This window comes from Canis lupus, chromosome 8 (genome assembly GCF_048164855.1).
Source record: "Canis lupus baileyi chromosome 8, mCanLup2.hap1, whole genome shotgun sequence".
NCBI lineage: Eukaryota > Metazoa > Chordata > Mammalia > Carnivora > Canidae > Canis > Canis lupus.
The window spans coordinates 25074097-25095570 of NC_132845.1; the positions used below are offsets into that span (position 1 = coordinate 25074097).

The 21474-nt window shown below is 36.6% G+C and overlaps 1 protein-coding gene across 4 annotated transcripts in view; it reads right to left on the reverse strand.

Annotated features, from left to right (window-relative positions):
* The window catches only part of DPYD (dihydropyrimidine dehydrogenase), a 790677-nt gene that overhangs the window by 42956 nt on the left and 726247 nt on the right, over nucleotides 1-21474 (reverse strand). The gene's annotated exons all lie outside the window — the stretch shown is intronic.

A 21474-nucleotide genomic window follows, 5' to 3' on the forward strand; every position in this document is an offset into this window, starting at 1 on the left:
TTTGAAAGTCTGGATAATCTTCTGTCTGAATGATTCAATTAATTAAACCAATGTTTACTGAGCACCAAAAAATGTTTTTTTTTAGGCACTGATCTCTCCAGCTGACTCAATATTCAGTGAGGAGACCCAAATTTAGTGCATCTTGGATACCTTCTAAAGGGTGGCTGTGGTGTGTCTTACTGAGACACCATTTTAGGAGGCCTAGATATAGATTGCCCACGTGAAATGCAAGAAATGGGTAGCTTTTCTCACAGAATCCATTTCTTTTTTTTTTTTTTTTTTTTTTTTTTTTTTTTCAGAATCCATTTCTGTACACAATCTCTTTCCTGTAATGGTTTGTAGTACAGACGAATTACTGATTTTGGTTAGTGTCTTCTAATACCCAGCAGATACTCGAACATGAAACTCAAGTCCCCCTAGGATAAAAAGCATAATGACAGGTTGAATGTGCTAACACTACAGATTCCCCAAATAAAACCTTTATTGATTGAATGCCTTATCATCATCAAGAGTAACTCATTTATTTGATGCTTTCAAGTACTGTATATATGAATGTATGGATGAACAAAGCCTTTTTTCCTGAACAATCTTCACTAAAAGATTACTTCAGAATCATAGGTGAAAGCTTTATTATTGCTGTATAATTGTAGAGGACGCCTAGAGGAAGCTAGGTCAAGCACTGTTATCTTTCTCTTATACTGATTCAACCTACTGCATACTGGGCTTTATCCACATCCTACCAAGTTAATAAAGAGAAGATCAGAAGACAAACTTAATCCATAATATGAATCTACTGCGTGGAGCTTTTAGTTTCACTATACTATCAAGAATTTAATTTTCAATATTATTTGGTCTACAATTCTGCACCTTTATTCATAAGTGGAAAATGGTCTATATATTTTTACTGCAGTATTTAATCTGGGTTTTGGTAGTAACGTTGATCAAGGTTCATAAATTTATTAGGCAGTTTTCTATATTTTTTAAAAGCTGGAATTATTTAAATAACATGGAAACTCTGATAAAACTATCAGCTATTCAGCTGCAAAACTACTTGCTCCTGATACGTTTTGAATGGTAAGTTTAAATATTCGCTTTCCAATTCTATGGATGATTATTAGTTATATAGTTTCTTTTAAAAAAAATTCATTAGAGAGAGAGAGAGAGAGCACACACACATGCGCGCGCATGTGAGGGGCAGGAGCAGTGGAGAGGGAGAATCAGGCTCCCGGCTGAGCAGAGAGGCCCATGTGGGGCTCAGTCCCAGGATCCTGACATCATGACTTGAGCCAAAGGCAGGAGCTTAACAAACTGAGCCACCTAGCTGGCTTAGTTGGTTATGTATTTTCAAAATTTTGGTAGTTTATATTTGATAAGAAATTACTTCTTCTCTCTGGATTTTACTGCCAAAGAGTTATATATAACACTTTGTTCTTGGGATCCCTGGGTGGCGCAGCGGTTTGGCGCCTGCCTTTGGCCCAGGGCGCGATCCTGGAGACCCAGGATCGAATCCCACATCAGGCTCCTGGTGCATGGAGCCTGCTTCTCCCTCTGCCTATGTCTCTGCCTCTCTCTCTCTTTCTCTCTCTCTCTCTCTCTGTAACTATCATAAATAAATAAAAATTAAAAAAAAAAACACTTTGTTCTTTAATTCTCTTCTGGATCTGAGGTACAGTTCTGTTTTCATTCTTCTACCAAATATATTCTTACTTCTCCTTTTTTGGAGCTCTAATGATAACTTCATCTATTCATTGGTCTTTTCTTTTCAAATGTCACTTTTAGTTTTATTCTTCCTTTTTAATTTTCTTTTTGGTTCTTCCTAAAAAGACCTTGCTGACACCCAGGAAAAGGAGATGTTCCTGGTAGACTTTCTGCATCTCGTCCCAGTTCAGGCTGACCTTCCCTTTTCTGGGCATCTTTATAAACTTTAGGTTCTATTATGAAAACACCTCCTTTCTTTTCCTTTCTGTCCCCCCCCCCCCCACCCTTAAACTTCTGCCCAGATGCTTTTTCTATTTCTTTTTACCAGTTTTTTTTTCAAGTCAGAAATTCGGGCTTCCCAGCAGGTAGACCACCTAAATATTTCTATTTTGGTAGAAAATACCAAAATTTCTACACTTTCTACTTTCATTTGTAAAAAACAGCAGGTGATTATGCAATAGATTCCATACTTCTTGGCTTCTGTAAAGGGGCAGAGATGAGGAGGACATCAAAAATTAGGTCTGGTAATAATGAACTACATTATTAAAATTCTCTGCTTGAGTAATGGGAAATAGCTATGTTCATTGAAAAGAGTACAGAGAGAAAGAGAGAAAGAGAGAGAAAGAATGAAAAGAGAGAAAAAAGAAGAGAGTACCAAGTCAGGAGATTAAGGTTCTAGGTCTTTGTTTACATTTTTTTTTTTCTGCCAGATTCAAAAATTAGGTCTTTTCCGATGGATCTTTCACCAAATTTTCCTCTTACTATTTACTCAAAAGGCTAGAGAAATACATAGAGCCAAAATGAAAAAAAAAAAATCTAATTTTTAGTTTCATAGTCACTTGAATTTGTCTCAAAACTTTTGAAAAGCTCATCTGTTTGCTTTTAATGATTTACGTTTCAGTGCTTTAGACCAGGTCACTTAAAGACTGAAATTTAGTGAGAAACTGACTGGGCTAACCCCTAAATGAAAAGAAGGTTCTAAATGTAGGTGCATGGCCCTGGAATCCCAGATCCCAGGATGAACACCACATCTGCACGTTGACCAGAGGAAGGAGCGCAGCTCCCATACAGCGCATCTCGGAATGTGAGACAAACGCTATGGTCACGTAGAACATTTTTAATGGGAGGCTGAGGAATAGAATACTATTTAGTGACGGAGGCAAAAAAGCCCTCACTGTGTTTCATAGGCTTTGGAGGCAACAGGCCCCTGCCTTCCGATACTGGCAATCGTGAACAGAGGCCCGCAGTACGAAGCACACTAGGGGCATTACTTTCTGTGATTTCTGGTGACATGACAGAGGCCAGGCAGGACGGATTTTGAAAAGCAAGCCCTATCCTGTGCCTTCCAGAACTCTGGCTCACGAACACGGGGAAGTGAATTTTATGCCACTGACAACACATCTGGGCCCTTCGGCGTGTCCCCAGAAGTCAGGTAAGAGTCCTGTGTAACACCTCTGTGCTCGAGCACCGTTCAGGGCAATGACACGGCCTTCCACCATCTGACAGGAAGATGATACCAAAGACCCCAGAGAGGTGTTGAGGGAGAGCACAAACGCTAGTGTGTGTGTGGAGCAGGTGAGCAGTTAGGATCGCGTGTCAGGGGCTGACAGGAGAGGGAGTGTCAGGCTGCCCTGTGAGTGAAGCGTTGAACATGGGCCCTATCATAGAAAATATGCTTTTTGTTCAAACTCTCAATATCTAGAGGGAGGGGCAACCTTTCTGGCATGAATGCTCTACTGCTGTGAGGACGCAGTAAAAGGTCGTCTCTGGGTTTGTTTAAAAAGGTCAGCTCAGGAACTACTGACCTCCAGGACTCCATCCTGACAGTTGCAGCCCTCTCTCAGGATCACTCCTGTCACTTCCAGCCTCCTGCGCTTTTCTGAAAACAAAACCCTCTACCACCTGCCGTCCATCAGTGAGCAACATGCGCTCTCTTCAGCTGATATTTCAATTTATTTGTGGTTAGATGTGCAATAATCCTCTGGCTGAAGCCGAGGGAACAGTTTAAAGATTTAAAACAAAACAAAGCCAGTGCTTCAAACATCTCTTCATGCAAAGCTTACCAGACACAAAAATGTGGCTAATTCTCATCCACACAAAGGCAAAACTAAGACACGCAGATGGTCAGTGCCTGCCCTCTGCAGAGGGAGAAGCAGGGTTGGCTCCAAGTAACAAATAATTATCCAGGTCCTTTGTAAATCAAGTTGTACCACTTCTCCTGTGAGCATCCACAAAGGCGGCTGCATATATTTGCTATTAGCTTCTTCTTTGTCTGGGGATTTTGTTAATGCCCTTTCTGCATATAAGTTTGTGTCGCCTTGTTCTCACATTTGACACCAACTGAAATAGCCTTGCAGAACCTTTGTTTCTATTTTCTTCGAAATGTGTATTCCTCAATGAGGTTTCATCTTAATCTCTTCTTTTCAAAAGGATATGAATTGAACATGCAGAGAATCAGCCTAACAGGACCGATTATCAATTTCCATTTCCTTTCAGTGCCTTTGCCACCCGTGGGCCTCCTAGACAGCTTTCCTTGGAGACAAAGGGTGTCTGAAACGGACAACTTTATTTTATACGGTGGTCTATCTTACTGGACGACAGAGACTCATCGCCCATAATAAATCCTTCCTCTGACCCTTTTATATAATGCACAGCTGAGCTAAAAAGGAAATCAATGTTGCAATTTTAATTTAGCACTTTCATTCTGTTAATTTATCTAAAAAATCCTATGCCATGACTTTCCCTTGTCAAAACAGCCAATTCCTGTCAATGTGAAAATGTGAAAATGCTTTGAGTTTCTCCCCCCCCCCCTTTTTTTTAATAGTGTGGCTATAAAAACCACGGGTCACATACTCAGCCCTCCGTGTTTTTCTTGTGAGTGCAAAGCTCCTTTTGAAATCAATGTGAACACAGCAAGTTGGAGAAATGTGTAGTGTCTCTAGGGAGAAAGAAATCTGGGCCTACATTGTTAACTCTGCTAAAGATGCTTGTGAAACACTACAAAAATGGGATGCCAAGTGTCTGCTGTGTGTACTTGGTGGTGAAACCTGGTCATTTTAGTAAACTGGGGCTATATAATCATGCTTAATCCCTGCGGAGAGTTCTAAGTAATGAACATTGCTGTGTTTTTTGTCGGTGCGCCAAAAAAATGATTCTTTGGTTTCACTCTTTTCTCTCTGTATTTCAGACCTTGAGAATACCCTGCAGACAGAGCCTTACACTGCTTTGGGCACTATGCTTTCAGAGGAGACGCACGCCAGATCAATACCATGCGGCAAACAGTGCCATGGTAGGAAGGGTGCGGGAGGTCTCACTAGGGAGGTGGAACCTGCTACCTTTTCAGTAGGAATCTCATGTCAAAGGAATTATTTCCTAAAGTCTTCATTCAAATATCACCTTTCCTAACCATCCTATTTAAATTGGAATTTTTTTCCTGCCTCCTGCCGCTTTCCAGCCATAGCTGTGCTCCTTCTGTGCCTTTCTTTTTTCCTGCTTAGCACTTCTGATTTCCACCTTTATAATGTATTTATTTTGTTTATTGTCCATCTCCGTCCCAAGTAAAATGTAAATGACAATTTGTTCACCAAATCATCCTCGTGGCACAGTGCTTGACACGTGGTAGATGCTCAATAAATACGTTTCCCTAAGAAATGTTATCAGGCCACTGCTGCCAAGTTGTCCCTTATGTGTGGAAGTGGCAGCATTGTACCTTGATTGCCACCCCAGAACCAAGGCCTCATAGAGGGGTTCTGATCAGAGAGGCTGATCTACACAATGACTGTGTTTGGGAAGAAAAACCACCCATCACTCAAAGGGGCGCCTGAGCAGCTCAGCTGGTAATTTGTCGGACTCTTGATTTTGGCTCAGGTCATGATCTCGGGGTCCTGGGATGGGGCCCCTGTTGGGTTCTGTGCTCAGCATGGAGTTTGCTTGTCCCTCTCCCTCTGCTCCTTCTCCTTCCCCTCTCTCTCTAAAATAAGTAAAATCTTAAAAAGAAAAGAAAAAAATGAAAAAGAAAAGAAAACGATCTATTGCTCTGAGAACCTTAGGACCTCGGCAAGAATTGAGTTTGGTATAAGAGAGGAAGCCCTGTGCTCGCTTCGGCAGAATATATACTAAGAGAGGAAGCCCATCTCCAAACTCAGGACAAGAAATTAGCTGAAGTGCGGGCTTATAAATCCTCAGAGCTGGGGACTTGTGTGTTGCAAAGATAAACCTAACTGGTTTGAATTTGACACAAGACTTCAGCTATTGGTGCAGATACTTTAAGTAACTGAGTGAGGGGGCAGTATGGCATGGGTACCAAGCCAGGCATTGCAGGGAAGACAGCATCCTGGCCCATGTCTACAGGTAGATTATGATCTGGGGAGGTAGTTTATATGCTTCAAGTCCAGTGCAGGACACGGCATATACTATCTTGAATCTTGAAAGACAATGCTTTCAGCAGCAGAGATGAGATAAATGGCGTTAAAAGCACTGGGAACGGTGTCAAGAGAAGCAGAATGCATTTGAGAAATAGCAATTAGCCTCATGTAGTCTACTTACCTTATAGACATGCTTACTAGAAGGAAGGCTAAAAAGTGACATAATTCTAAAATCAGGAGGTGGCTAATTATACTGGAGATTCGGTTTTACAGGTTGTATTATTTGTTTGGGGAAACACATAGAGTTATTAATTTAAGGAGAGGACAGAGTCCATTAATCTATGCTTTAGGAAATATGTTTTATTTTATTTTGTTTCTGTGGGAGTAATATGGGTGATGGTAAATATAACTAGTCAAGTAAATAAATATTTATAAATACTGGACTATGAACCTTAAGAAGTATAGAATTCAAACAACTTCTAATTATTAATAGAAGATGAATATTCCAGAATAGAGTCAAAGACCTCCTGGACAGAAACTTTGCAACTTTGCTCATCAATCTTTCTAGTGTTTTGACTGGTTAAGAAATTCTTCCTTTTCTCCAAACTAAACTTTTTAACCTTCATTAGACTCCATTTTATTTGATATTATCCTCTGTGTGCACAGAGAATTACCATATGGCATTACCAAAAGTCAGCCTGAAGAGAGTAAGCAAGTAAATTTTGTTGAAATACTGTTCTCTAGAAACCCCATTGCTTTAATCTTTCCTCATTTCACTCATTTAATCTTTTAGTTTTAAAAAAGTAGATCTTAACTATCTTTGCTCTTTTTACATTTCTTTCTGAAAACTGACAATACAAACTACTTTGATCTAAGAAGAATATGACTATTGTAGAGACTAGTGGATGATCATTTTGTGACTCTTTTATGCCACTGAGTGACTTTTTAGTCCTCAAGTGAACTGCTCTGATTAGCCAAATTAAATATAAGGTTACCTATTCCCTCAGATACTTTTTTTCTATACTTGGGTCTAGTCAAACCATCATCGATTATCTCGAAAGTCAAGATTTACCATCATATGGCTAGGGAAGAGTGAACATGGTCCTGACACATTTATTTAAGTTTTTAATTTATTTAAGTTTTAAAGGTAAAACTTCAGTTTTCAGTTGATGAACTGGAGACTAAAAATTTTAATGCTAACAACACCACTAGGTCCTCACCCAAATTCTGAAAATTGGGTATTTTTCTATATTAGAAACCTATGCTTTACATGCCACTCAGTACTAAGATATTCACACAAAGAGTTTACTATGCTTCCTGCAGTTAAAATTTATTTTTCTAATAAATTCTGCTTCTAATATTGAGGCTGGGGTTTGACCAGTTCATTGAGAGTTGGTCCTTTATTATCCTCTAAAATTGGTACTATCCAATGAGTTTAAGAAAACTAGTAAAAATTCAATTGAATAGGGTTTGAAATATAGTACCTTCAATAGCCCAGAGGACTCTCTTATTTTCTAAATCTGATAAGCAAAGTAAATATATGAAGAAAAATACATATACTCCTTGACATCACATTTATATACTAGCTTATTTATGAAATTTTTTTATTGGTCCTTTGAATGTGAGAGAATCAACAATCTAGATGCTTTAAAAATGGATGAGAGCATTTATTGACCAAGAAAACATACATGAATGCATAGCAATATTTACTTTTGTGTTTTTATTTCTTCATTCATCTTTCCCTAATTTTTATATTTTCTATCTAATCTTTAAGAGATTTTTTTTGAAAGCTTCATTACAATATTCTAAGTGTCCTCTTTCCTCTTTAGGCTCTGCTATGTGACTGGGTTGTCAGGATGGTGCAGGCTCTGAGCCCTGCAGCATAGAGAAGTGGCCTAGGTGATTCAGGTCAATGTGCAATAACAGATATGGGTCCCTGCCAAATTTGGTCAGCCATTGTGACACCCCATCACCACATTTTAAATCATGATGGAGCTTCTTGAATTTCAATTTTGCTTGGATTTTGTTTCATTAAACTATTTTGGAAGAAGTATTTTGTACTCTTGATTTCTGTGTAAAAGTCACTGATCAATTGGTGGATTTATGGTTTGGAATGACACAATGCCTGATGTGTAGGAAACAGAGGAAACCTTCATAATGAACTTCTTCTTAATCACTTTGCCAAAGCAAATGGCTCCTCCACCCTGCTCCAAATAGCAGAGATTTCTCGAATTTTAATGTATCATTAGTTTGACCAGCTTTTAGTCCCTAATAAAATAATTCTTTTTTTTATTTTTTTATTTTTTTTATTTATTTATGATAGTCACACAGAGAGAGAGAGAGGCAGAGACATAGGCAGAGGGAGAAGCAGGCTCCATGCACCGGGAGACTGACGTGGGATTCGATCCTGGGTCTCCAGGATCGCACCCTGGGCCAAAGGCAGGCGCTAAACCACTGCGCCACCCAGGGATCCCCCTAATAAAATAATTCTAACCTTTAGGTTATTTATTTCTCTTAATACTCTGTTATGAGAAAAGGCAAATAGTCATGTTAACTGGGTCACAATGCTTTAACATTATAATTTTAGTAACTTTTCAGAATAATTTTTAACACACAGAGAGGCACATTTTCCCAAGGGACAGTGCAGGGAAACCAAAGAACTAGGTTTATTCCAAGCACAGATTCAATAGTCAGTGTCCATTTAAGATTTTGTGTTTTGCATTTTATATTATTTCCTTCAATATGCTTCAGCGTCAACCAAGGATGAAAAAATATAGCCTTCATGGTCCATTTGGAGTTTATCTCTTCTATTTGGACAGATACTAGGAATAAAATATTTGGTTTCAACGGCTATCTGTTCACAGAAAAAAGTTAGATGCTACTAAAATTTGCCTGCATCTTTTGAACACTCTGGGTGATCCACCCCCACTCTTCTCCTGCTTCAAATATTTGTGCATCCACACAGAGAATTGTTTATTTGATAATCTCTTAGTGATTTGTGGGGTGGCCCTTGCCTTGTGAATTTAGGAAAGCCACTTACTCCTTTTATCTGCTGAATGTGGGGGTCATACATGTTCTCTAAAAACCTGTGGGGCCTCACATAGGACGTTGGAGAGTACTTCACTTTTTCTACAGTGTGCAAAAGAGAAAATCTAGCTTCACCTGAATAACATTTGGAGGAAAAGATTTAGTAATGTAAAACCACAACTTGTATAATTTTGTTTTAACTTTAATTTTGGAATCTTTAAAAGGGATTCTTTTATAATAAACTAACTAGTGAGAAAGAAACAAACCCAAACACTTTTTTTTTTTTTTTTTTTGGTTTGCTTTCCTGTGTAGGGTGAATGGAAACTGACCATATATGACTATGTTTCCTATTCTGTGTGGATGAATTTCCTTTTCAAAAGACTATCTTGGTTACATGACAAAATTTTGTTTTAACAAACCCAAAATGTATTGCATCTTAGATATCTGGATTCTCTCTAATAACTCAGACAAAACATCTCACCTACTATAGTAAATTAAGCAGATTTCAATAAAACCTTAGACCACCCACACAGGTGTGAAAGAAAAATCCTAATTAAGAACTTTCTAGTAGACAGAATTGTTAGAACTATGCTAAATATTTGCATAGGCTTGTGATTTAAGTGATTTAATTTACTAATAAACAGGCCAGAATAAACTATGATAAGCAATAACTTATTTTTTATATAAATAGGTACCTTTAGGATGCTTGGAAATAGTGAATTGTGTTTAGTAAATAAATAATTTAGATCATTCCTTTTTTGGGGACTGATAATGGCTTATCAGTCCTTTTGAGGACATAATAACTTTATGATCATTGTTAGCTCTGCTCTTATCTGACTTATCACAGATTCTCAATATCCAGGATAAAAATGAGTGAAACTCACTGTACATACGAGACTCCAGAATTGCTCTTTTGGCCCTCATCTCAGTTCTTTTTTAATCCCCTAGAAATAGTACCTTTGAATTTTTTCAAATTCTATGTTTTCTTTGGGACTTTTCTGCCTTGCTCTGCCTGGACATTCATTCATTCATTTGACAAATATTTCTGAGTTTTGTTTATGTACAAGGCACTCTGCAAGGTTGTGGAAAGAACTCCTAGAGACAACATACCTGAGTGTTGCTGTTGAGGGGTTTACAGTCTAACAGAAAAGGAAAAAACAGGCTTAAAGAATACTTATCATCAAAATAGAAAATGATGTCATGGAAGGGAAATAATATATCCAGCTGGAGAGCCAAGACAGGTCTTCTTAAATAAGAACAAGGCTTTAAGGCATGTGCAGAGTCTGGACAGCATGGCATAAAGAGAAAAGACATTGTAAGCCACAAGAAAACGTGTAAAAAGAAGAAAGGAAAAGAGAGAACATAGAACTCCCAGACAGAAGCTTGACTGGAGTTCCGGGTGTGTGATGAAGATGAATTGTTGTAATGTTGATGGTATACTGAAAAGGAGCCTGGGTCTCAGCAGTGGAGACCCTTGAAAGCTAGGCTACAGAGTTAGATTTTTGGTAGACAAAGGGTTCTATTGATGCTTATGAGCAATGTTGTAAATCTCTCAGTGCTTGGCTGAGTCTTGCTTTATCTTCTTACACAATATTTCTTCATATAACTTTTTTTTTTTTTTACAAAGCTATAGAAATACCTCTCATCCCATTCTAGTTTTCTTTTTTAAAAAATTACTTTATGACATTCTAAATGATTCTTCTAAAAAGCTAAACTTGAAGGCTGCTAGAAAGGTCATTGTCAAACCATTTTCCCCATCCTCATTAAGCTTTATTACTCACATCAGGTTCAAAATCCCAATAATTAGCCTCTACTGTACTTTCCTACTGGCATTCTTCCAATTTCAATTTACCTGCTACACATTTATCTCGTCTTTTTGAAACCCTTGACCTCAAATTTTCCATTTTTGGAGTCATTTCCTTATCTTGTGTGTCTCTGTGTTCTTTTTTGAAACACCAACTCAACCAAGCTCCCTTAGACATTCTTTTTCTTGGATTGTGGCAAAAGTGTATCAAACAGAAGCCACCCCCCACATGCTGTTATACCTACAATACTAAACCTTGTATATATTGCTGATCTTGCATGAACCAAGCACACAGTACTATGTACTTAGTGATGCTTAATGAATAAAGGAATGAATAAATAAATGAAGGTTGGTACATATTGGAATACATGTTCCTCAGTAATAAAAATTATCTTTTATATTTACATCCTTAGCCACTCTCACTGGCACAGACACTCAATAAATGCTAATCAAATGAATGTAATTAGTCCCTTCAGGAAAAGGGATGCTTTAGAAAAATCCCAAGGAAGTGCCAAAAAATTGTTTTTCACCTCAAAAAAACAGAGAGCCTCCTATATGCTATTTGAGATAATAAGAAACATATTCTTTAGCTCTCATGGCCTATAAGCTTCTGATAAAGTATAGCCACTGTTGATTTCTTTTTTAAAGCCCAACTGAAAGGCTTCATATCTTTGAACCAAACAAGAGTTCTGGGTTTTATGACTTGCACAAACAAACAGAAGCTGAATGTGCTTAGAGTTATCCGTGCCTAATATTTTAATTCCATTGTTCAATAATTCCCATTCCTTTGCATTAGTTTTGCTTTATTATACTCTTATAATACTCTCAAATATATCTATAAAACTTTACAACCCTTTTCCAATGGCATATGGTGTGTGTTCTGAAGAGAAACATGTTTATGAGCTGAAAGATGGGAAGAAAATGTAAAGTGCTCTTACGGGACCTGGGGAGGGATTGCTGTCTGCCTGTGTGTCAGGAACAATGCAGTATATCAGGCTCTCGCAACCTGCATCAGAGCCCTTCTGCTTCAGTAATAGATACAAGTCTGGGAATGTACTATGCCAACTTTGATGCCTTTAGATGTTTTTTTTTTTTCCCCTGCTGAATATTAAAGTCAATAGTTCCTAAAACAACATTAATTCTGTATGCTGTAGAGTAATATCTGTTAGAGAAGAGAGAATTTAGAGTGTGGAGAGAGGTGTGACACCAAATACAACTGTATCGTCCTCTCCCATCGGAGCCCACCAGAATTTGCCCAGGCCAGAGTTACCAACAGTGCTCCATGGAGAACTTGTCCTTCCATAAGCATTCTTGAAAGTCTACAGATCCCAGGTCCACAAGATCCTACTGTGTTCTTAAAATGCTTCAGTCATTGAGCTCTAGATTCAGATTTTTAGCCACCTCTGATATATACCCCTTGTCTTCCTTGTCACAATCATGGACCTATTCACAAAGACCTAGACTGGAAACCTTAGCACGATCTCTATCCTTTCTCTTTCTGCTCCTTAGTTGGTTATTAAGTGCAGGCATTTCTTCTCTCTGTTCTCTCTCACCCACACCTACACTTCCTCCTCATTGCTCTTCTCTAGCTTCAGCCTTGACCTAATCTCACATGGTCTATTTCAATAATTTCTTAATTAGTCTCTTCTGACGGTAGTCTTTCTCACTCAAATTACCTTCCAACATGCCACCCACAAGATCACGATGCCTTTAAAAAAGCCTTAAATAGCACATTAAATAAACAACCCCTTTCTGTCCTGTCTACTGTCCCAGTTGTTTGCTTATAATTCACATCCTTTCACCATCTCAATCTAGCTTACCTTTGCAGCCTTGTCCCCCTCTGCACTGCTCCACACACCCTTTGTGTCAGCTGCATTGGATGAACTTACAGAACTCTGCTCTGATATTACTGTGACTACATCTCCATTGTAGCATTTTTATTCCACTTTTTATTATAGTTTGCAATTTTAGTTTCTGTAGCACCCAGTGACTGTAAGTTGCATCTTTAAGTCTTCTTCAGCATTTCCATTACTCGTTTGACAGTGTGTTTTAAGTGGACCCAGAATTATCTTTGCACAGAATGTTGGCTCGACTCATGAGCATTCTTCTGGTTAATATTTTCACATTTCTAAATGTGTGGCCTTTCCTATAGATATTCTACTAAAAGGAAACATAAAAAAGGCATGGATATGTCTTAGTCAGCAACATAAGGAAACTTCACTGGATGTCAGACAGAGTATCTCATGCTATCTGCCACTCAGTAATGATCAAACATGGGTCTGAAAATAAAATATTTAAGAATGGTCTGAAGACTTCATTTTTCTGAATTTTCTAAATTTTATTTATAGGTGCTCTAAATTTAAGCTTTAGAGATCTAGATCTACCTAATTAGATGGCCATTTGTAAAATTCTTGTCACTGTCAACAATGAAGTATAAAGTGCTGTGCTGTGAAACCTACTACCTTTGTATCAGAGATGTGGTTCTAGAAATTATCTTCTCAGTAAGTATATATGAGACATTTCTTGAGGGATTCTTACCAGAAAAAGATGTGCTTCTCTTCCATTGGTTTGTACTTGTAGGTCCCGTGAACTGCACATATGACTGCTTCACTTTTTGTATTAGCTGTTGGGCAGCTCAGTCTTATTTTCAACCTTCTTATATTACAGTATATAAAGCCACTGATGTACTTGGCTACTAACTCCATTCCATCTCTATTTTATTCTTCTCACTTTAATATCTATTCTCTGATTTCTTTTCCTATCTATCTATCTATCTATCTATCTGGGAAGTTACTACATTTTTATTGAAAACTGTTTAAGTTTTAAACATGAATACGGTTTGGGTATAAATATACTAGCAATTTCTATTTCATATAAAGTATATCAAATACTGTTTTATACATAGAAAGTACTCAAGGTCTCCTGAATAAATCCAAAGAATTTCAAAGTACTGAAAAGTCCTAGAGAAAAAAAGCTACAGGTCAGATATAATCAGTCACTTGAAAGAACCTACATAGCCTTTTGGTCAAAGTTGAACACAATAATACGATATTCATCATTATTGGCTCTCACTGATTCTTAGTGACTTATACTTCATAACCTCAAGTAAAAAAGACTGAAACAACAGTTTTCCCTACTATAATTCTCATATGGAGGATCTGAAAGAGAATGGTACTTTTTATGCATGTAATATAATAATAATAATATAATAATAATATAATAATATCCAAGCACCATTTTATAAACTAACTCTGTTAGACAGTAGTCACAAAAAATAACATCAATATCTCTCTTAGCTCCACCTGAGAAAGGTTAGTGTTATGGGATGTGCACAAGAAGAAGGGCAAGGAGCATAGATTGCTGGTCCCTGCTAATATGTCAGAGCAAGAGAAGTGAAATACACTGAGAAGGTCAAGTGCAGTGGAAGCTGAAGAGACAACTATTTGTGTGTGTGTGAATGTTCATAGGATCTGAAGAAACCTGAGTATAAATGTCAGTCTTCATGACCTGATCACAGATGACTCAATACAGAGGTGAAATCAAGATGCCCCTACTGAGAAGGTCAAAGTACACACTCCTTAAGAATGAGACTGCAATAAGCCAAGAGACCCAGGCCTAAAAGGAAGGAAATCCATGAACATACTTTTCATATTATGCTCAGATAGACCAGCAATGAGGAAAGATCATTTAAGACTGAATGATTTTAGTTTCTAGGGTTATCTTATTGTATACTTTTACATAAGAAAATTTTTTGTCATTTATTTTCCTTTGCTTAAATGTCTTTTAAATGAAGATATATGGTTGCTAAGGTGCCTACAATATAAAATATGCTTGAAAGTATTTCCATGGCCTTCATGACTACTGTGCTATTAAAAGTGAACACAATGAAAATTGGGAAGGACACATAGAAAGAAGCTGAGGAAAAAATGTTTTTAAAAGAGATTTTTAAAGACACACTGAAAACCATAATTGCTTTATTATCCCCATCAGACTTCCTTACAGTTCAGCATTCTTTAGGTCAGTTAGTCAAATTGCTGCTAAATGCTTTCATCAACAGGAACTTTATGATTGAGGTTACTACGTCAGTGCAAAAGCTGCTACTAATAACAAGAATTTATAATGTTAAGGATTTTTTTTCCTTAAGTGATCTAGAAATGCCCTTATAGATGAGTAAAATACTATATCATTCCTCTAATCTATTCTACATTCATTTACTTGGCTCCAGGATAGTTTACTGGGATAGGAAATGAGTAAGATGGAGGAAATCTTCACGGCTTCATATTTCTTATTTCATATATTCCATATGGAATTTTGTCCTTATATTTTTCAGTTATAAAGGTAAAATAGTAATATAGAAAAATTTGACACATGAAGAAAAGTTAAAGAAAAAACCACACATAAACCCAGCATGCTCAAAATTCTTATCATTCTTATGGGTCCTCCTTCCATCTTTTTCATGTGCAAGTCATCATGATGTAAAATGACTCTTAAAATATGTTTGCTCATTTTGCATTTTATCATATGGAGTGTGCCAGATAGCTGCCTGGAAATTGAAATACTCTATCCAATAATGTACCTTAATTTAATCAACCTTTCTCTATATTGCTTCCAAGTTTTTACAGTTAGTACTGTTTGATTATTAAATAATGATGAAGTGAACTTTTGTGTGCACATTTAAAAAATATATTTTGGAATATTTCCTTAGAATTAATTTAAAGTCTTTAGATTTTAGGACTTCTTTTCCAAAGAGTTAAAATCATTTCTAGGCTCATCAATATTTATGAGATCACCAGTTTCAAACCAATACTTGATATTGTCTTAATATACATAAACGTATTTTTTCTTGTTTATTATATGATATCAAAATGAGACCTTACTTTTCCTTTAAATTTTTTCAAGAACCAGTGAGCTTAATTTTTTTCTTTTCTTTATTAGTTGTATTTCCTGTTTGTGAACTGTCTGACTATAGAGATGTCAAGATATTTTTCTTAAAATTTTAATTTAACCTTTCATTAAATAAAAACATTAACTCTGCCACATTTATTAAACTTTCTCTAAATGTGTTGCTAGTCTTTTCAAATTTGCGTTCTATATTATATACATAGGTAATAAAATTTAGGCAGCTAAATCTATAATTTATAATATACTTATATAAATAAATAGATTCCATAACTCTTGATCTTTATTTTATTTTTAAGTTTCTTTTTGTTAGTGATAACCTGTAGTGATACTATAGTTTTCATTTCTTCTTCATTTCTTTAAAGTTTATAACTAACTTTTGTAGAGAGATCTATTTGCTAGTATCATTTTCCTTTTTGTTGCTTTTAAAAATTGATTACCTACTGAACTTTGATAAATATTGTTTTAATTTCTTCTACCTATTCTTTGGTTCATTTTATATTTAACTATTTCATCCTCTTGGAATTTGTTTCGGTGTATATGGTATGAGGCATGTTTAATTTTTCTCTGTAAGTGCTATACATTTTCATATACTATATTTTAACTTAAAAAGTCCTTTCAGGGGTAGTATCACCGAAAGGTGACATATGTTGCTCCTGACATTACTGCCACTCACAAAAAGAACAACTAACAACTATTCAAGAACAAGACACCACTGGGAGAATCCTAGAACACGGGGGTAAGACTGAAGCACCCCTCTGTACAAGAGACCAAAATAGACAGTATAAAAGGGAAGAGAAGTAGCTACACATTGACTACATTGTCCCTTCCCCAGGACAGCACAGTACCATGTCGAGGGGTCTCCCTTGAGGATCCAGCCCCTCCAGTGGGAAAAGAGAATCCAAAAGGACAACTAGTACTTCTAGCATTGCAGGTTGCTTTGTGGGAGCCTCTACTCTGATCTCACCCCACAGGCACTGCAGGGAATCTATGAGGTTTAACCACTGGGTATGAGACTGACAGAGAAGGGAGGGGCTTGCAACAACCAATACATGGATCTTGGCAGACAAAATTCATGCCTGCAGCACCCAAGTAGTAATCTCAATCAGCAGTTTTGCTCATCTGCAGAACTTAGTTGGTGATGCTCTCTGACCAGGAAACTTGGCAGACTGCAGATCTGCTTGATTCAAATCCTCAAAAAAGAAGTTATGCCAGCCCTAGAACCTGGTTTGCCCACACCCAGGTAAGGAGCTGAGTCATAGCTCTACTTGCTATGCAGATGGTTTCCTGGTTTCCTGGCCACATTTGACCAGAGGAGATAGTGAGAACCCCTAGAAACTATACAGCCAGGAATACTTGAACTGAGAGGTGGGCAAACAAGCTGATTGTTGCAAAAGCAAAGCTAATTAAGGACATGGAGCTGATGGTCACAAGAGCAAAACCAGTTCAGGATATGGACACACAGGCAAGGGTATTAATTTATAGCCAAGGCTCAGGGTAGCTCCCAGCCCCTCCAAACCAAAAAGTCTGTCTGGGAAATTGAGAGTTAGGAACAGCCCCATTCCTTCCCTCTCAGGCAAGGGAGTTGGACAAAGGCCTGTCCACCACCTATGGCTCCTGCTCCCATCTCAAGAAGGGCTGGCTGGAAGATGTGTGGCCCAGTGTACTTTGAGTCAAGAGAAGGGCAGCAAGAGTCAATACTTGACAGAGCAAAGCCGGTGTTAAGACAACAATGAGCTTTACCAGCCTTAGAGCTATTTTTCCCACTGCACCTGGCAGGAAAACGAATTCTTAGTCCTACTCATTAATAAATACTAATGATAAATACAGCTTTCACCTTGCTGGAACTGATTCTTGGAATTCCACCTTGCTGGAATTGAACCAGAATACCCAACACTGGAGCACCTAGATATATTGGACCAGAATACTCAACACTGGAGCACCTGGATATATAAAGCAAGAACTAATAGAGCTAAAAGGAGAAATAAACTATGACATAATAACAGTTGAGGATTTTAATACCCATTCTCAACAACGAACAGATTGTCCACACAGAGAATCAGTAAGGAAACAGCACATTTGAGCAATGCTATACACCAAAAGACATATATATAACATTCTATCCAACCAGAAGAATACCCATTCTTTTCAAGTGGAACATGAAACAAAGGTACATGGAACCCTTTCTAGGAAAGACGCTAATGTTAGGTTACAAAACAAGTCCTGGAAAAAAAAACAACAAAAAAACAAGTCTTAGCAAATTTAAAAAGACTGAAACCAGATCAATCCTCTTCTCTGATCACAATGGCATGAAGGTAGAAACCAATAATAGGAAGAAACTGAAAATTCACACATATGTAGAAATTGAACAGCACTCTACTCAATAACCAATAGATCAAATTAGAAATTAAGGGAAGTAAAAACCTATTTTGAGACAAATGAAAATGGAAACACAAAACAGCAAAATTTATGAAATGCAGCAAAAGCAGTTCTAAGAGGGAAATTCTTAGCAGTAAAAACCTTCATTCTAAAACAAAAAAGATTTCAAAAAACCCAGCCTAATTCTATGTCTTAGGAAGCTAGGAAAAGAAGAAAAAAACTGAGCCCAAAGTTAGCAGAAGGAAATTAACAATAAAGATTAGAGCAAAATAAATGAAATAAAAACAGGAAAACAACAGAAAAGATGAACTAAACTCAAAATTGGTTCTTTGAAAAGATAAATAAAATTGATAAACCTTTAGCTATATGAACCAAGGAAAAAGGAAAGAAGACCCAAATCAATAAAATGATAAACAAAAAGGGAGACATTACAACCAATACCATAGAAATACAAGGGATTATAAGAGGCTACTATGAATATAGTAAAAAAAACTGTTACAATCTAGAAAAAAATGGAATATTCTTAGAAAACTACAACCTACCAAAACTGAGTCACGAAAAAATAGAAAATCTGAGTAGATAAATTCCTAGTAAGGAGATTGAATCAGTAATCAAAACTTTTTCAATGAAGAAGAGCCCAGGACCTATTGACTTCACTAATAAATTTTATCAAACATTTAAAGACTTAATGCCAATCCTTCTCAAACTCTTCCAAATATTTGAAGAGGAAGGAATGCTCCCAAACTTATTTTACAAGGCCAGCACTACTGATACCAAAGCCAGAAACAGATATTTTAAGAAACAGAAACGACAGGCCAATATCGCAGATGAACATCTATGCAAAACTTCTCAATAAAATACTATCAAGTCAAATTCAGCAGCAAATTAAAAGGATCACTCACCATGATTAAGTGGTATTTACCCCTGGGATGCAAAGGTGGTTCAATATATGCATATCAATCAATGTTACACACAACATTAATAGAATGAAAGAAAAAAGTCATATGATCACCTCAATAGATGCAGAAAAAGGATTTGATAGAATTCAATATTTGTTGATGATGAAAAATTAATAAATTAAGTATAGAAGAAATGTACCCCATCATAATAAAGGCTATATATGACAGGCCCACGCCCACGCTAACATACTCAAGAGAAAAAGGCTGGACATTTTTCCTCTAAGATGAGTAACATGACAGGGGTGCCCATTCTCACCACTCCTTTTCAGCATAGTACTGGAAGTCCTAGTCAGAGCAGTCAGGTGAGAAAAAGAAAGAAAAGGAACCAGAATTGGGAAGGAAGAAGTACAGGTGCCTCTATTGGCAGATGACATGATTTTATAAATAGAAAATCCTAAAGACTCCTGTTAGAATCCAGAGAATGTAAATAGTCCAAAAACAAAACAAAACAAAAGAACAAACCAAAAGAACCCCTGTTAGATATGATGAACAAATTCAGTAAAGTTCTAGGGAACAAAATTAGCACTCAAAAATCAGTAACACTTCAATACACTAATAATGAATTACCTAAAAAAAAAAAAAAAAAAAGAAGAAAGAAAAAAAAGAAAGAAAATGATCCCATTTACAGTAGGATAAAAAATAATAAAATATTTAGGAATACATTGAACCAAGATGGTAGAAGACCTGTACTCTGAAAATCACAAGATATTGATGAAAGAAATTGAAGACTCAAATCAATTGAAAGATGTCCCATGTTCATAGATTGGAAGAATCAATATTGTTAAAAGGTCAGTACTTCTAATAGCCATCCATAGATTCAACGTAACTGCTATCAACATACACCAATGACAATTTTTATAGAAGTAGGAAAAACGATCTTAAACTTCATATAGAGCCACAAAGACCCCAAATAGCCAAAGTAATCCTGAGAAAGAACAAAGCTGAAGGCATCACACTTCCTGATTTCAAACTATTCTATAAAGTGATAGTAGGCAAAACAATATGGTATCAATATAAAAACAGACACATGAACCAGGAGAACAGAATCAACATTCCAGAAATAAATCCAATGGTGGACAAAAAGGGAATCCTGTGTACTACATTAGAAATTAGTACAGCTACTATAGAAAATAGTATGAAGTTTCCTTAAAAAAATGAAAAATAGAACTGTCATAGGATCCAGCAATTCCACTTATGGAAGTATGTCCAAAGGAAACAGAAAAAAACTAACTCTCAAAAATAACTGTACTGTATGAATGAACTGTATGTTCATAACAGCATTATTTATGATAGCCAAGACATAGAAGCAACCTAAGTGTTTGTCAATAGATGAATGGGCGAAGAAGTTTGGTATACATATTATTGTAGGCCAATATGCATGTATAGTGGAATATTATTCAGTTATAAAAAATGAGGAAATCCTACCATTTACAATAGGAATGGACCTTGAAAGCATTAGGCTAAGTGAAATAAGTCAGAGAAAAACAAATACTGTCTGATCTTATTTACATGTGAGCTCTAAAAGCAAAAAAACACAAAACCACAAAACCAATCTCACAAAAAAAGAGATCAGATCAGACATGTGGTTACCAGAGGCAAAGGGTCAGGAGAGGAGGAATTCGAGGATGGTGGTCAAAAGGTACAAACTTCTAGTTAGAAGATAAATAAGTACTAGTGATGTGATGTACAACATGACGACTACAGCTAACACTGCTGCATGATATCCAGGGGAGTTGTTAAATCCTGAAAGTTCTCATCACAAGGAGAAAATATTTTTCTTTTTTTTAATATCCGTTTAAAAAATATTGTATCTATATGAGATAATGGATGTTATTTGAACCTATTGCAATAATCATTTCACAATACTTGTAACTCAAACCATCATGCTATAAATTTTTTTAAATTAAAGATATTTATTTATTTATTTATTCATTCATTCATTCATTCATTCATTCATTCATTCATTCATGGAAGACAGAGAAAGAGAGAGAGGCAGAGATACAGGCAGAGGGAGAAGCAGGTTCCGTGCAGGGAGTCTGACGTGGGACTCGATCCCAGGACTCCTGGATCACACCCCGGGCTGAAGGCAGGTGCCAAACCACTGAGCCACCTGGGCTGCCCCAAACCATCATGCTATTAACCTTAAGCATATATAGTGATGTATATCAATTATTTCTCAATAAAACTGTAAAAAGATTTCTTTCTCCACTGTTGTATGAAATCTTCTATGATACATATTGAATTATTTTACACATTAGGTTCTATTTTTATTTAAAATTATATTCTAATTACATTAATGGAGATTTTGTTATGGGCTAATTACACTGATAATATATGATAATTA